This window comes from Balaenoptera musculus, chromosome 11, assembly GCF_009873245.2.
Source record: "Balaenoptera musculus isolate JJ_BM4_2016_0621 chromosome 11, mBalMus1.pri.v3, whole genome shotgun sequence".
NCBI lineage: Eukaryota > Metazoa > Chordata > Mammalia > Artiodactyla > Balaenopteridae > Balaenoptera > Balaenoptera musculus.
In genome coordinates this window covers 61913966-61931162 of record NC_045795.1, presented here as the reverse complement: position 1 = coordinate 61931162, position 17197 = coordinate 61913966, and the positions used below count along the sequence as shown (strand labels likewise).

At 43.5% G+C, this 17197-nt stretch overlaps 1 protein-coding gene across 5 annotated transcripts in view; it reads right to left on the bottom strand.

Moving 5' to 3' along the window:
- LARS2 (leucyl-tRNA synthetase 2, mitochondrial) overlaps positions 1-17197 on the bottom strand; it is a 158164-nt gene that overhangs the window by 95925 nt on the left and 45042 nt on the right. The gene's annotated exons all lie outside the window — the stretch shown is intronic.

Here is a 17197-nt window from a genome sequence, read left to right as displayed (position 1 = left end):
GTATGATCCTCACTGGAAAACAAACCTGTGTTTCTATATATAACTGGGGACTGGTACCTCTTTTAGACTCATTATATTCCATTTATCCCATTATGTGAATCATGCTGTAGTCTACTTAGGAAGGCCCATTAAAAAGCATTACCAAATATTAAACTTAGTGAGAAATCACCTGGCTTGTATTTTGAAGCTTAATTTTATTTAAGCTTATTTTCTGTCCTGAAAACACATGTGCTATAGAATCTTTAAAATCAGGTTTAATTAATTAATTAACCAATAACGTTTGCAGTTGAGGAAGTCAAGTAAGCATAAAAACCTCTACACTGTCACACCGTTTCTCTTCTAGTGCTCTTCTTTCACTTCAAAAAAGAGCTGACAGAGAAATGGATGTAGGGCAGGGGACATTCCAAATGGTTCCATTCATCATGGACTATTAACAGAGGCATACTTCCTTCTATCAGAAATGCAAACAATCCAGTCTTTCTTCAGATGAGTAAATGAGGAGAGAGTTTAAAGCCAAGGACAGGAGGGTAAGTGTAGCAGGAACTGAGCAAGGTGTCAGGTAAACTCCTGCTGTCCCCAATGGGTGATATTTCTTATGTGAGATTCCTGGGTACTTTTATATGCTGTTCTGTAATAATAGCGGAGTAATAGCAATTAGAAAACAAATAACTCAACTCTGATCACTGGCTCCACTCGCCCCTACAAGGCAGGGAGTGAACAACGAGCCAGTCGAACAGCTCTGCCCACACCGTAGCTGTCCCCTGCCAACGCCAAAGCCGTGATTTCTGAGCCATGTGCACACACAGCCTATACCAGCTCCCAAGGCTCCACGGACATCAAGTCTGCAGGGCGTCGGACACAAAGCACTTCACCAATGCAAGAATCAGACCAGCACACTGTGGGCAGGCTTGCTCCCCCAAACCTCCAAATTCATCCTCATCCCATCATCTTTTCCTCACCAGCTTGCCCCCCTGCAAGCCTGGCACAGAACTCATTTTCCTGACAAGCAACTTACAAAACCCAGGGCAGGGGCTACGTTTCGTCTGTTTCATTTTGCTTATCATGTACGCTCAGGCCCCGACACATCAAGGCACCCCCAAATTGGTGTTGAACAAAGAATAAACAAAATAGATATAGGGATGTCTGCATGTCGAATTAAATTTGTATTCCTCATGGAGATTTCACAAACTAAATTCAAATTACACAGGTCTGCAAGATGAACTGGAATAGGGAATGGGGTGGGGGTGAGGGGAATGCGGTGGAAATATTCCCAGACCTTGTTAGGGTAGGTATGTTCTTTAAAATTCTTATCCAGGGCTTCCCTGGTGGCGCAGTGGTTGAGAATCTGCCTGCCAATGCAGGGGACACGGGTTCGAGCCCTGGTCTGGGAAGATCCCACATACCGCGGAGCAACTAGGCCCGTGAGCCACACCTACTGAGCCTGCGCGTCTGGAGTCTGTGCTCCGCAACAAGAGAGGCTGCGGTAGTGAGAGGCCCGCGCACCGCGATGAAGAGTGGCCCCCGCTTGCCGCAACTAGAGAAAGCCCTCGCACAGAAACGAAGACCGAACACAGACATAAATAAATAAATTAATTAATTAAAAAAAAAACCAAAACATATACGTCACATTTAAAAAAAAAAAAAATTCTTATCCAGTAGAGGTCTAAAGAAATAGGTGAAGCAAATATGACATAAAGAAATAGGTGAAGCAAATATGACAAAATAATGACAACTGTTAAATCTAGGGGTTGGGCTCTTTTCTCTATTTTTCTATATATTTAAGTTTTTCAAAACAAAATATCAAAATACTCCTAATGAACAGGTATATGTATGTATGTGTATACATATGTATTTTCTCAGCCCCTGAATCTGTTTCCATAGATTGAGAGTAAAAATTACACAGCAATGGAGCATGATAATCTTCACTTAGGTTTGTAGTTTTGAAATTTACTTTTATCTAAAATAGAAAAAAGTTGATAGATCCAGTCAGGGGGAGAAAAAAACAAGATTATCCAACCACGCATTAGCCCACTTTCAGTCAGACGGGTGATGCAAAGTGCATTGTCTTTGGAAGTGTCAGCTCCAAGGTGAGATGAGGTGTGTGGGGTACAGGCCCCCTCTTTCACTCTGCCTTCAAACTTGGGTCTGACCTGTTTTATTTATATTGTGTTTTTGCACATGTCATTTGAAGAAAAAGTAACATCAGCTGCTAAAAGAGTACAGCTCGAAAACCACGGCTCCAGAACCGTCATTCCAATCCCAACAGAACTGTTTCAACTCATGTTTACCTCACTTGCACTGCCCCTCCTGCTGAAGTGTTGGAGTCTCCTGCCTAGAGGAGGCTGGGGACGTCCTGGGGACAGGAACCTCGCCCCTGCCCATTTATTCCCATCTGCTGCACACAGGGCCCAGCCACGACCCTCAGTACTGCCCACTCCATGAAGAAATGCCAGAGCAGGAGTCCAGTCTCACAAGAACCATAAACATGGTAGGTCAGAGACCCTGCTCGGAAAAGTATTTCCTGAGAAAGTCAAAGAGCCTTTCTGGAACCTCCCTTGATTTGCTGATTTAAAAAAAAAAAAAAAACCCGAACAGCTATTTCTAGTCTTCTAATGCCTCATCTCAGTAAAAATCATCAAACACATCTTTCTGAAATTAAACTGCTTAAAAGCTTTAACTGTAGTCAACTGGCTAGAAATTGAGAGACTCCCTTTTCAGGCTTTGGGAACTAATTTAAAACCCAGCCCTGTAGACAAAGGTCTTCTGGGGTTTCAGCACCCACAAAGATGTTAAGACCCCTTCCTTCCTTTTCCTAAAGCAGGGATTCTCAACGGGGAAACTTTTGCTCCCCAGGTATGACTGGAAACATTGCTGTTTTTGACAACTGTGATGGGGGCGAGGGTGGGGGGACCTGTCAATTGCATCTAGTGGGTGGAAGTCAGGGATGCTGTTAAAACCCTACAATGCTCAAGACAGCCCCTGGAACAAAAAATTATCCAGCCCCAAATGCCAATAATGTCAAAGGGAGAAACCCTACTCGAAGGATTTCAATCTTTTTAGTCTGAGTCTGTAACCACAGATTAAGGGGAATGAGCCAAGCAACTCTGGAGGGCAGTCCATAAAAATGATAAAACGTCCTTGGGAAGAGTGGAAACGGGAGTAAATTAACTTAGGTTTCCCTCTCCAGCTGGTGTGACCCATCTCCGTTGAGCACATCATGCAACGCAGGTGGGAACGCTGCACGATGCAGCCACCGGCCCTTCCACCAACGCTGAGACCAACCAGAAGGGAGATCTGGCAATTGGGGTGCCGGCAGACACAGGTCTGAAACTGTTAGGCACACATAATGCTACTCACTGGGAAAGAGTGACTGCCTTTATGAACCAAATTTTAAATCATTCAATATACCTCCGAGTAGCTGTCTGACTTGGAAAATCTCCTGTAATAAATTCATGTAATAAATTTCCTATTTTGAAGTTAGAGAGGCATACAGTTTTTCTTGACACAACATCAGTTTATCCCCGCCCATGAAAGAGTTGTTGAACAAAATGTTTAAAGATCATCCTTTGGAATCCAGCCCACAGTACCCAAATGTCTAGGCCCAGCCCTGCCTGTCCTCCAAAGGGAAGCCCTACATCTGCGGGCTGGGGATTCTTGTCCCCAAGCTGTGGGACGGCACCATCTTGGTAAGACTTCTCAGTGAGACCACCAGAGGAGTCAAACGAGGGCTGTTCCCTGTGTTCCCAAATCCCTTTTCATTCCTGTGCCTTCCTTGCCCTGCTTTCCAAATAAGCCAACACCTACGTGAATGCATCCTTGTTTTTAAAACAAAAAGTCAGGTAATTCAAAGTTATAGCTCCAAAAGCAACTGCAATTCGGCCACGCTGCACATAGATCTATATAAAGATGTCAACTTTTATAACTCCCTGAGCTCTAGAAAGTGCAATCTAGCTGCCAAGAGACCAAACTTATGCATCTGGAATCTCAACTAGACTCATTCCTCCACACTGTTTTAGCATTAGAAATATTTTGCACATTCACAGCCAAACCCAGGGCCCAACAGAGAAGGTGACACTCCCCCAGAACACAAGCAAGGATCAAAATGTGAACCTTTGAGGCCTGCCACCCACACCTCAGTGACTGTACAGATTAATAACCAAGCCAGCCTTGCCAGGACTGCCTGCACACAGTGCTCGGCAATGGCCAGGAGAAGGCCGAGGTGCAGACGTCCACCGGATCGTCCCTGAGAGAAAACAGCATTTGATCTGTGAAGGTGACTGACTGCTGTGTACCTCACTGAGGTCTCCTCAGGCTGACACTCCTTGCTCCAGGAAAAGAGAGAGACAGTGATCCAAGGGAAGGATAACCCACTTTGCAGCCATTTGACTGGGTTCAAGTCCTTGCATCATCATTAGCCTTGTAGCCACAGCTGAGTCTCCCTGTCTAGAAGAGAGGGGTGATGAGGTCTGTCAGAGGGGCTGTAAGGACAAACGTGATGATGTGTGTAAAGCACACGCTGGGCACACATGAGGGATCGATGGTGCCACTTCCCTTGCTTGACTCAGAGTGTGTGACGAGAGGAGTGAGGCTGGCTCCATCACCACACCCCGCTCAGAGGCGGCTGATGCCCTCACTGGGCTACTGGGACAGGGCGAAAGGCAGAGGAATGGACTGGGGTCAGAAGAGCTTGCCATCACCATCCCTTACCAAATGTTGGCTTTCTGACTAAAAAGAGATAGTGTTTATGAGGGGAAGACCAAAACACATGACCCCGACAGAGAAATCCACACCAGGCTGCTCCCAGTCACCTCTGGTGGCAATGCCCACCGCAGGGAGAGCCAGCAAGGTCGCTTCCTAGCCCCACCTTTCTGCTCTGGCAGGATTTAGTTGGGTCTTTGTTACTTGCTCCCATTGCACTTTTGACAGTGATTGGTCCCAGATCACAGAACCACTCAAAGCCATCGTGCATGTAATTTGCATTGCAACCTCACAATGTTTAGGTCAGCTATCAGGATTGAAGAAAATGAAGCAGACCAAAACCTGAGGCAACATTTTATCAAGTCAGTCATTCGGTGGCCGTGTACACCGGGAAAATAAACGCAGTAAGAAAGGTGAGCCGCCACCATGCATCACAGTTTCCAGCATCGTCTCCCCTCTCCTCAGTCTCACCAGAGCCTTCTGCCTCCAAAACAACCAATCTTGTAAACAGAGGAGGGAGGGGGGTACTCACATACCTTTTCTGTGCATTTCTATCATTTGCTCTTTACTGCAACGGATCAAAAGGAAATGTATGGTAATGGCCTTGCCTTTTATTCCTTCCCAGGTTCTCTAATTCTGAAGGGGAGGGGTTCTGAAAGCATAGCACAGCTTAAAGGCTGGAGAAACCTGCCTCAGGATTCATACTGCACAGCTTAGGAGTAAATATATATCCTGCATCAGATGTTCCTCACTGGTGATGGTTCAAGGTTCCAGTCCACAGCTCAGTGCACCTGCTGTGTTGGAAGAAGGGAGAGGGAGGCTCACCAGAAAAATCTGCCGGAATAGGACATGTATGGCCACCCCCGCACGAAGTCCTCTAAACTTAGCACTGGCTCTCAAACTTGGTTGCACCTTGAAATGGAGCTTTAAAGGTTACTGGTGCCTAGTTCTCACCCCACCCCCAGAAATTTCATGTGCTGCCAGGGTGGAGAACCACTGCAGAGAGGTTTTTCCCAAATACATCTCCCTCCCAAATACTGCATTAAGTGACAGGGTCCTCTGTCCTGCCCTTGTGTCTTCATGGAACTTAATGAACTGGGCTTTGACAGGAGCTAAGGGCACAATGTAGTCCATACGAGATTTCTAACAAGGGCCCCCAGTGCACTGTGCTAAGAAGGGTCTCTCCAGGAGCCTGTCCTGGGTTCAAACCCTTCCTGTGCGCCTCAGGCCTGCCCCAACACAGATTCTCTTCGTCCTTACAGTCAATCGTCACTCTCTGTTTTCACAAAACAAACATAAGAAAACAATAAGAAATAACCACCTCCACCCAACAGACACAGAAACTTGATTAGGTAACTACTGTGCTCAATGATCATCTGTTTAAAAATACAAGGCTGTCTGACAGCTCAGCCCTCTTCCCAGAGGAGACTTGGTTCTGGAAGGGAAGCTGCAGAAAACCAACAAGAGTGGCCTGGCCTTCCCCTGGGGCTTCACAGGAAGAGATACGGGGGAAGATGACTAATTCCTCACTTAGAGTCTCCTAAAGGATCCTCAGGCAGGAGGGGGCATAGAGAGTGGAGGCAGACCGCGCAGCACAGCCCTGGCTTGGAGTCTTAATCAGTAAATAACAGGACACATTTGTACACGGCTCTGTGCTCCCAAACTGCTCCTCCCGCTCTCCCCTCCTCTCCTCTCCCATCCCACGTCCCACGGTGGCGCTGTGAAGCGGTGCCATGAATGCTGCTTTACACACGAGGAAACGGCACCTCAGTGAGGAGGGGGTGGCCTGCCTAACGCTGCCCAGCTTTTGGATGGCGGAATCAAGACAGGAACCCAGGTCTCTGGGCTCAGAGGGGCACCAGGCAGTGAAACAGCACCTTGGAAAGTACAGCCAGGCTGTGCCCAGACTGACTCAAATGTGTGCTCCAAGGAGGTCTGGGTAAATCAAGCAGGAGGAACAGGCTGGAGCACTCTTAGATAAAGGAATACCGCAGTGAATCTTCTTTTAGGAATAACAACAGCAGTAATAATAGCAAACATTTACCAGGCGCTGCCTAGTACTGGGTCCCATTTTGGCAGTTTAGAAACATCTCAGTTAGTTCTTATTATGATGCAAGCAGTCAGTTATTATGGTTATCAAATGTAGACTTGACATCCCTGCTTAAAATTGCAATTAACCCCTGGCCGTCCTGTCCCCCACCCCTTACCTTGCTCCACTTTTTTATTTCTGTAGCGTTTATGACCTCCTAACATACTATATTATTTACTTATTTATTATGTTTATTGCCTATCTTTGTCTCCCCTCCTCCCACCCCCAGTCAACTGTAAGGTTCCTTCATTAAAGAAAGAATTTTTGTCGGGGAGTTTCCTGGCGATCCAGTGGTTAGGACTTGGCGCTTTCACTGTCACGGCCCAGGTTCAATCCCTGGCCTGGGAACTAAGATCCCAGAAGCCGCGTGGTGCGGGCAAAAAAAAAAAAAAAAAAAAAAAAGTTTTTGTCTTTTTTCCTCCCACTGATATATTCCAAGAGCTTAGAACAGTACCTGGTACAATGGATGTTTAATAAAACGGCTGCTGAATGAATAAATCATTTTACCTTTCAGAAAACTGAGTCTCTAAGTAACTTGTTTAAGATCACATAGCCAGTAGGAGGCAAAATTAGGATCCAAACATGTGTCTGAGTGACTTGATGACTGTACGACCCCGAATGATTTCTTCCCCTCAATGTCAGCCCAACTTTTGTAAGACTTTCACACTAGATCTTTTCAAACACGGAAAGCCACATGAACCAAACACACACTACATGTAGTTAAACTTCTGTTATAAATGTTCACATAGCTGTCTTTCCATTGAATATTTGTACAAGTTGCACTAAAGCTAGAATTAATGAAATATTTTAAATGTTATATCCTTGACTTTCATAAAAACTATATATAATTTTTAATGACATGGGAACATGACAGTTGATACAAAATGGAGTATGTTTAATGGTTTCAACTATATAAGGGAAAAATGATAAGAATACTAGAAAAAATGCCAACATATAAACAAACATTGGGTTGCCTCAGGATGACACTGATGATTGTGGGTGATTTTCTTAAAATTATAAAGTTTTCTGAACTTCACTGATGCTGTATAGTGATTGTGTATTACTCTGGGAATTCGCCTATGGTTTTACAGTCCTAGAAAACCTTTCGATTCAAAGGAAGAAGAAAACTAAAGAGCTAGGTCTACAGCAATGGGACCCTTGCCCTGGTGAGGAGCTTTCCAACATACTTGGAATACACACCTCGAGACTCACACAGAAGAGTTTAAAGGAACTAGAGATGGCCCATCTACAGACAGATGTCCTGGGGTCACAAAGGGGCATCCACATGGCCACCTCCAAGGCCCCCAGACAACCTTAGTATGTATCCATATAACCAATTCCAACAACCCAGGCTCCAAAGGGAAGGACCTGGCCTAAAGGCAGAACCACAGGGGAATATAACGGGGGAGGAGGGCTCACTGTCCACAATCTCTAGGTAAGAGGCCTAGGATGGCCTACCCACCTTCTAAGTTGCTATTATAAGGGTGTAAAGGGCCAGGCAGACACCTTTGCCTGCGAGTAATGAGAAAGAGTGGGGTGGGGGCAGGGCATGCAGTGTCCTGGAATCAGGAGGTTAGGGCTCAGATCCCACCTAGGGGCCATGTGATACAAAGCAAGTGACTTGTCCATATCTGTACCTCATTTTCCCCATAAGTTGTGGCAAGTGGCCTCTAAGAGGGACCTCAATGATCCCTGCCTCCTGGTATTCTCACCCTTATGTTATCCCCTTCCTTCGAGTGTGGGCTGAGCCCTAGACACTTGCTTCTAACAAATAGAATATAGCAAGTAAGGGGATGTCACTTCCAAGATTAGGTTACAAAGGGACTGTGGATCTGTCTTGGCCGTTGTTCTCTTTGTCTCTTTCTCACTCTCTCTTGCTCTGAAAAAAGCCAACTGCCATGCTGTGGGCTGCCCTATGGAGGCTCATGTGGCAAGGAACTAAGGTAGGCTTCTGCCAGCAAATGCAAGGAACCAGCCCTCAGTCCAGCAGCTAAAAACCACATGAGTGAGCTTGGAAGCAGATCCCACCAAAGCCGAGCCTTCAAATGAGACCTCAGCCTTGGCCTTGATGGCAGCCTTATGAGGGACCCCGTGCCAGAGGACACAACTAAGCCATGCCTGGATTCCTATCCCACAGAAATGATGAAATAATAAATACTTATTGTTTCAAGCTACTAAGTTCTGGGGCAATTTGTTATGCAGCAAATAGATAACTAATACATTTGTAGAAGGAGCCAATAATTGGACCAAATCCTGGGATAGACACGAAGATTAAATGAGAAAATGTTGGTAATGTACTTGGCAAATGCGTAGCACACAGATGAGAGGAGAATGGTGATGCCAGGGGCCCCAGTGGTATCTAAGGATCACCCGCTCCCTTCCCCACAGTGTTGGGGTGGAATCAGTCTGCTGTTCAGGCCACAAGGGAATGAAAGGGAGGCCTCGTGCGCCATGCTCCTGCTTGGCTGAGTCTTCTTCTTTTTTTTTTAATTTTTAAATTTAATTTTACTTGTTTTTTTTATACAGCAGGTTCTTATTAGTCATCAATTTTATACACATCAGTGTATACATCTCAATCCCAATCTCCTAATTCATCCCACCAAAACCCTCACCCCCCCGCCACTTTCCCCCCTTGGTGTCCATACGTTTGTTCTCTACATCTGTGCCTCAATCCCTGCCCTGCAAACTGGTTCATCTGCACCATTTTTCTAGGTTCCACATATATGCATTAATATATGATATTTGTTTTTCTCTTTCTGACTTACTTCACTCTGTATGACAGTCTCTAGATCCATCCACGTCTCAACAAATGACCCAATTTCGTTCCTTTTTACGGCTGAGTCATATTCCATTGTATATATGTACCACAACTTCTTTATCCATTCGTCTGTTGATGGGCATTTAGGTTGCTTCCATGACCTGGCTATTGTAAATAGTGCTGCAGTGAACACTGGGGTGCATGTGTCTTTTTGAATTATGGTTTTCTCTGGGTATATGCCCAGTAGTGGGACTGCTGGATCATATGGTAATTCAATTTTTAGTTTTTTAAGGAACCTCCATACTGTTGTCCATAGTGGCTGTATCAATTTACATTCCCACCAAAAATGCAAGAGGGTTCCCTTTTCTCCACACCCTCTCCAGCATTTGTTGTTTGTAGATTTTCTGATCATGCTCATTCTAACTGGTGTGAGGTGATACCTCATTGTAGTCTTGATTTGCATTTCTCTAATAATTAGTGATGCTGAGTAGCTTTTCATGTGCTTCTTGGCCATCTGTATGTCTTCTTTGGAGAAATGGCTATTTAGGTCTTCTGCCCATTTTTGGATTGGGTTGTTTGTTTTTTTAATATTGAGCTGCATGAGCTGTTTAGATATATTGGAGATTAATTATTTGTCCGTTGATTCATTTACAAACATTTTCTCCCATTCTGAGGGTTGTCTTTCCGTCTTATTTATGGTTTCCTTTGCTGTGCAAAAGCTTTGAAGTTTCATTAGGTCCCATTTGTTTATTTTTGTTTTTATTTCCATTACTCTAGGAGGTGGATCAAAAAAGAGCTTGCTGTGATTTATGTCAAAGAGTGTTCTTCCTATGTTTTCCTCTAAGAGTTTTATAGTGTCCGGTCTTACATTTAGGTCTCTAATCCATTTTGAGTTTATTTTTGTGTATGGTGTTAGGGAGTGTTCTAATTTCATTCTTTTACATGTAGCTGTCCAGTTTTCCCAGCACCACTTATTGAAGAGACTGTCTTTTCTCCATTGTATATCCTTGCCTCCTTTGTCATAGATCAGTTGACCATGGGTGCATGGGTTTATCTCTGGGCTTTCTATCTTGTTCCATTGATCTATGCTTCTGTTTTTGTGCCAGTACCACATTGTCTTGATTACTGTAGCTTTGTAGTATAGTCTGAAGTCAGGGAGTCTGATTCCTCCAGCTCCGTTTTTTCCCCTCAAGACTGCTTTGGCTATTTGGGGTCTTTTGTGTCTCCATACAAATTTTAAGATGATTTGTTCTAGTTCCGTAAAAAATGCCATGGGTAATTTGATAGGGATTGCATTGAATCTGTAGATTGCTTTGGGTAGTATAGTCATTTTCACAATATTGATTCCTCTAATCCAAGAACATGGTATATCTCTCCATCTGTTGGTATCATCTTTAATTTCTTTCATCAGTGTCTTATAGTTTTCTGCATGCAGGTCTTTTGTCTCCCTAGGTAGGTTTATTCCTAGGTATTTTATTCTTTTTGTTGCAATGGTAAATGGGAGTATTCCCTTAATTTCTCTTTCAGATTTTTCATCATTAGTGTATAGGAATGCAAGACATTTCTGTGCATTAATTTTGTATCCTGCAACTTTACCAAATTCATTGATTAGCTGTAGCAGTTTTCTGGTGGCATCTTTACTATTCTCTATGTATAGTATCATGTCATTTGCAAACAGTGACAGTTTTACTTCTTCTTTTCCAATTTGTATTCCTTTTATTTCTTTTTCTTCTCTGATTGCCGTGGCTAGGACTTCCAAAACTATGTTGAATAATAGTGGTGAGACTGGACATCCTTGTCTTGTTCCTGATCTTAGAGGAAATGCTTTCAGTTTTTCACCATTGAGAATAATGTTTGCTGTGGGTTTGTCATATATGGCCTTTATTATGTTGAGGTAGGTTCCCTCTATGCCCACTTTCTGGAGAGTTTTTATCATAAATGGGTGTTGAATTTTGTCCAAAGCTTTTTCTGCATCTATTGAGATGATCATATGGTTTTTATTCTTCAGTTTGTTAATATGGTGTATCACATTGATTGATTTGGGTATATTGAAGAATCCTTGCATCCCTGGGATAAATCCCACTTGATCATGGTGTATGATCCTTTTAATGTGTTGTTGGATTCTGTTTGCTAGTATTTTGTTGAGGATTTTTGCATCTATATTCATCAGTGATATTGGTCTGTAATTTTCTTTTTTTGTAGTATCTTTGTCTGGTTTTGGTATCAGGGTGATGGTGGCCTCATAGAATGAGTTTGGGAGTGTTCCTTCCTCTGCAAGTTTTTGGAAGAGTTTGAGAAGGATGGGTGTTAGTTCATCTCCAAATGTTTGATAGCATTCACCTGTGAAGCCATCTGGTCCTGGACTTTTGTTTGCTAGAAGATTGTTAATCACAGTTTCAATTTCATTACTTGTGATTGGTCTGTTCATATTTTCTGTTTCTTCCTGGTTCAGTCTTGGAAGGTAATACCTTTCTAAGAATTTGTCCATTTCTTCCAGGTTGTCCATTTTATTGGCATAGAGTTGCTTGTAGTAGTCTCTTAGGATGCTTTCTATTTCTGTGGTGTCTGTTGTAACTTCTCCTTTTCCATTTCTAATTTTATTGCTTTGAGTCCTCTCCCTCTTTTTCTTGATGAGTCTGGCTAATGGTTAATTTTGTTTATCATCTCAAACAACCAGCTTTTAGTTTTATTGATCTTTACTATTGTTTTCTTTGTTTCTATTTCATTTATTTCTGCTCTGATCTTTATGATTTCTTTCCTTCTGCTAACTTGGGTTTTGTTTGTTCTTCTTTCTCCAGTTCCTTTAGGTGTAAGGTTAGATTGTTTATTTGAGATTTTTCTTGTTTCTTGAGGTAGGCTTGTATAGCTATAAACTTCCCTCTTAGAACTGCTTTTGCTGCATCCCTTAGGTTTTGGATCATCGTGTTTTCCTTGTCATTTGTCTCTAGGTATTTTTTTATTTCCTCTTTGATTTCTTCAGTGATCTCTTGGTTATTTAGTAACGTATTGTTTAGCCTCCATGTGTTTGTGTTTTTTACGTTTTTTCCCCTGTAATTGATTTCTAATCTCATAGTGTTGTGGTCAGAAAAGATGCTTGATATGATTTCAATTTTCTTAAATTTACTGAGGCTTGATTTGTGACCCAAGATGTGATCTATCTTGGAGAATGTTCCGTGTGCACTTGAGGTCCTGGATCATGTTCACTGTCATTATTCTGAATTCTTTTTCTTGAAGGTTTCCTATCTCCACTTCATTTAGTCGTTTATCTGGGGTTTGATCTTGTTCCTTCATCTGGTACATAGCCCTCTGCCTTTTCATCTTATCTATCTTTCTGTGAATGTGGTTTTTGTTCCACAGGCTGCAGGATTGTAGTTCTTCTTGCTTCTGCTGTCTACCCTCTGGTGGATGAGGCTATCTAAGAGGCTTGTGCAAGTTTCCTGATGGGAGGGACTGGTGGTGGGTAGAGCTGGCTTTTGCTTTGGTGGGCTGAGCTCAGTACAACTTTAATTCACTTGTCTGCTGATGGGTGGGGCTGGGTTCCCTCCCTGTTGGTTGTTTGGCCTGAGGCGACCCAACACTGGAGCCTACCCGGTCTCTTTGGTGGGGCTAATGGCGGACTCTGGGAGGGCTCACGCCAAGGAGTATTTCCCAGAACTTCTGCTGCCTGTGTCCTTGTCTCCACGGTGAGCCACAGCCACCCCCCGCCTCTGCAGGAGACCCTCCAACACTAGCAGGTAGGTCTGGTTCAGTCTCCCCTGAGGTCACTGCTCCTTCCCCTGAGTCCCGATGCGCACACTACTTTGTGTGTGCCCTCCAAGAGTGGAGTCTCTCTTTTTCCCAGTCCTGTCGAAGTCTTGCAATCAAATCCCACTAGCCTTCAAAGTCTGATTCTCTAGGAATTCCTCCTCCCGTTGCCAGACCCCCAGGTTGGGAAGCCTGACGTGGGGCTCAGAATCTTCACTCCAGTGGGTGGACTTCTGTGGTATAAGTGTTCTCCAGTCTGTGAGTCACCCACCCAGCAGTTATGGGATTTGATTTTACTGTGATTGTGCCCCTCCTACCGTCTCATTGTGGCTTCTCCTTTGTTTTTGGATGTGGGGTATCTTTTTTGGTGAGTTACAGTGTCTTCCTGTCGATGATTGTCCAGCAGCTAGTTGTGATTCTGGTGTTCTCACAAGAGGGAGTGAGAGCACGTCCTTCTACTCTGCCATCTTGGTCACAAGCTCCTGCCTGGCTGAGTCTTAAATGCCAAGTACATCTCCATCTTTTAGGACCCAAACTTTTTGGCCCATTATTTAAGTCCCCAAATTTTGTTCACCTTCCTAAACAGGCTGTCAGCTCCTGGAGGCAGGTGAAGGGCAGTGGATGGAAGGAGTGAAGGGCAGGCAGGCTGAAGACCAGGGTCTGAGCACTGGACTCAGTCTGTGGGTCTGCTGTGGACTCACTGGTAACCCTGGACAAATGACTCATCTCTCTGGGCCTCACTTTCCTCCTCTGGAAACTGGGATGCTGTTGTGAGGATCAAGGAATCTGGAGAGGGTCAGCCTGCCTTTCCAACACTGTCTGGCCCAGTATTTATGCATAGCAGCTGCTCAATAAATCTTCATTAAAGCAACAAATACAACAAAATTCAGGATGTCAAGTGTCATTATATTTAAAAAACAAATTAAAGCTTTGAGACAGAACCCTTGCAAGTTTTCTTAAATATAACAGGTTTTCTAAAAAAGTATCAATAGAATGCCTTTGTTCTTGGAACTAGTCTGGCTTATTCACATTAAATGTTGTCAAGCAGGGGTTCACATGAGAAATGTCACTCCAATTCACACTGAACCCAGTGTTCTAAGAAACCTGTCTGCAGAACCTTTGAACCTCTAAAGGCAAACGAAGAACCACGTTTACCTCCATTAGCAACTTCTACAACATCAAAAACAAATGGCTTTTCAAAAGGAGACACACTTGAGATCAGTTTCTCAGCTCCCTGGTATAACACTGGTTCAGAATTCTGTGTTTTTCCCCATTTAATCCACCAATGAGAAAACACTCACCAAGAGTCTACATTACCGAGTCCTTATCCTGAGAGACTCAATAACTGGCCATCATGATAGAAAATGGAGGTACAGAGAACAAAAAGAAGGGAATTTCCATCCAATTCAGGGCTCTGTTTGTTCATTCACTCATTGAATTATTCCACAGAGATTTATTGAGTACCAACAACATATGGGCATTGGGTCAGGGGGCATGAAGATTCAGGCCATCTACCTATACATTAAGCCTTTTCACAGTCTCTCCTCCCTTAAGCAGTTTCTCTGAACTGTCAGCCCCATTCCTATCCCCTTCACTCCCATTTGTCTCTGAGAGAAAAGAGAGGCAATCCATCACCCACCTTACCTCCTACAGGCATTCCAGGCCCTAGACCCATCACTCCTACCTCTCTGGTTCTGCTTTATTCCATTGCATTTGCATCTTTCCCAACAACTCTTTGTCATCTACAGGCCCAGCCAGTGGTCCCTGTTCTAGACCACACGGCCACTGCTTCCTCCCTCCTAAACTATTTGTTACCCCCCATGACTGCCACTGCCCAGGCTTCTTCAGCCTCACTGTCCGCTTCATCTTGGCTTTATCTTCTCATCCCTCTTCCTTCAACCATCTGTCTAATTCCATCTTGGCTGAGTTTCTCCCTCTGGCCTCCTTTACCTTCCCTGTTCTCCTCCTTTCTGCAGAACTGAGGGAACAGGTGTTAATATCAGGGTAATTAATTAATCATGAACCTAAACATTTGTCTAAGAACTCATTTTTATATAATTATGTTTCTTCATCTCAGGACTAACTTTAGACTGAAAATGAGCATTTAATGAAAATTGAAAATGACAAATGCTAGACACTCTGCTTTTATAGAGCACGTATTTTATTCTTAAAGGTCTTGTTTTTCAAATCTAGGGCTACAGCTAAATTTTCAAGTAATTTGAAAAGTTCATGTTCTACGTGCTCTTGAAGCCAATTTAGAGAATGAGTATTAAGTGAAGGGAAATCATGGTCTTTGCAGTTCTGAAGACAACTGACGCTTTCTGAACTGAAATCAGACTCATCAGTAAGCTCCTCTTTTGCTATTTTCTTGAACATTATGTATTTTTTTTTTTTTTTTGGCATCATTGGGTCTCAGTTGCAGCAGGCAGGATCTTTGTTGAGGCATGAGGGATCTTTCGTTTGCAGCACATGGGCTTCTCTCTAGTTGTGGTACGCGGGCTTCAGAGCGTGTGGGCTCTAAAGTTGCAGCACGTGGGCTCTCTAGTTGAAGCGCGCAAGCTCAGTAGTTGTGGCGTGTGGGCTTAATTGCCCCGAGGCATGTGGGATCTTAGTTCCCCAACCAGGGATCGAACCCGTGTCCCCTGCATTGGAAGGCTGATTCTTTACCACTGTACCACCAGGGAAGTCCCTTGACCATTATTTTTTGAGCATTGTCATTTTTATGGTAACCTGAAAGCTGCCTCCTGCTACAAACTGCACAAGATTCTGTAAACTATCCATAATCGGACAAGAAGCAACAATTTGCCTAATTTCCTGGTAACTGTTCTTTGCCAGCTGACAAGAATTTCATCAAGGCAGTCAAACAATACAGACAGCTTTTCTAACTAGACAGTTGGGAACGAAAACCCTCCATTAAACTACAGATAAGATGAATGGGTTTGAGTTGCAGTTTGTTATCGGTCTATTTGGGGAGATGCCAGTATTTCAACTATCCATGCCAAACCAGCTCTTTACAACTGTTCCATTTTTCTGGAAGGAAAAGAACATTAATTTTATCTGCAACATACTTGAAAGTTTCAGGATCAACAGGGCAGAGTCATCTGAAAGATATTTTTGAGATGTGAGTTCTCTAGGTTTCCTGAATAATGTGAAGGCTATTTGTTAGATACGGGCATGGATCCAGAGGAAGAGGAAATATCAATTCATCAATTCCTAGGATGCAAAAGCGACAGCAGTGCCCAAAATGAGCTGCTCTGCTGCCTGCGAGCGCCATAAGCAACGAGTAGTAGAAACCCATCACAGCTTAAAAGATTTCCTATGTGACACAGAGCAAGAAATAAAACTATAAACTTAGAAAATAGTATAGAAAATTATTTTGAAGATCTTTTAGTCCAATGATGTTTAAGGGAAAGATTATGGGCAGGGAAGTGCAGATCAGAATCTCACAGGAAGAAGGAGGGATTTAAAACTATATATGCTGTCTTCTTCTGAGAAGATGGAATACGTGTACTTTTCCCTGTTCTTTCCACTAAGTACAACTAAAAACCTTGAATATTATATATATGTATAAAACAAACATAGAGTCCAATAAATTGAGAAGAGAAGGTAGACTAATCAGAGACCTCAGCACCTGAGGAGTGACACAGTGGTGAGTTCCACGGATTTTCTCATAAGTCCCAGAATTGGAGCTAATGAAGCCAGTAATCCAGAAATGCCAAGGAGTACAGACAAAAAATTAAAAAGAAGAAAAAAGAAAAAAGAAAAGCCTGCTCTCTTTAGCCAGAGTACCAGGAAAGGGACAGCCTAGCAAGAGAGAAAATTTAGACAATAATTGCTCTACCTTAGTCAACACCACAGAAAAAAAAATGACAGTCCTATCCTCGCCAGCAAGGGCTCAGTGGAGAGTC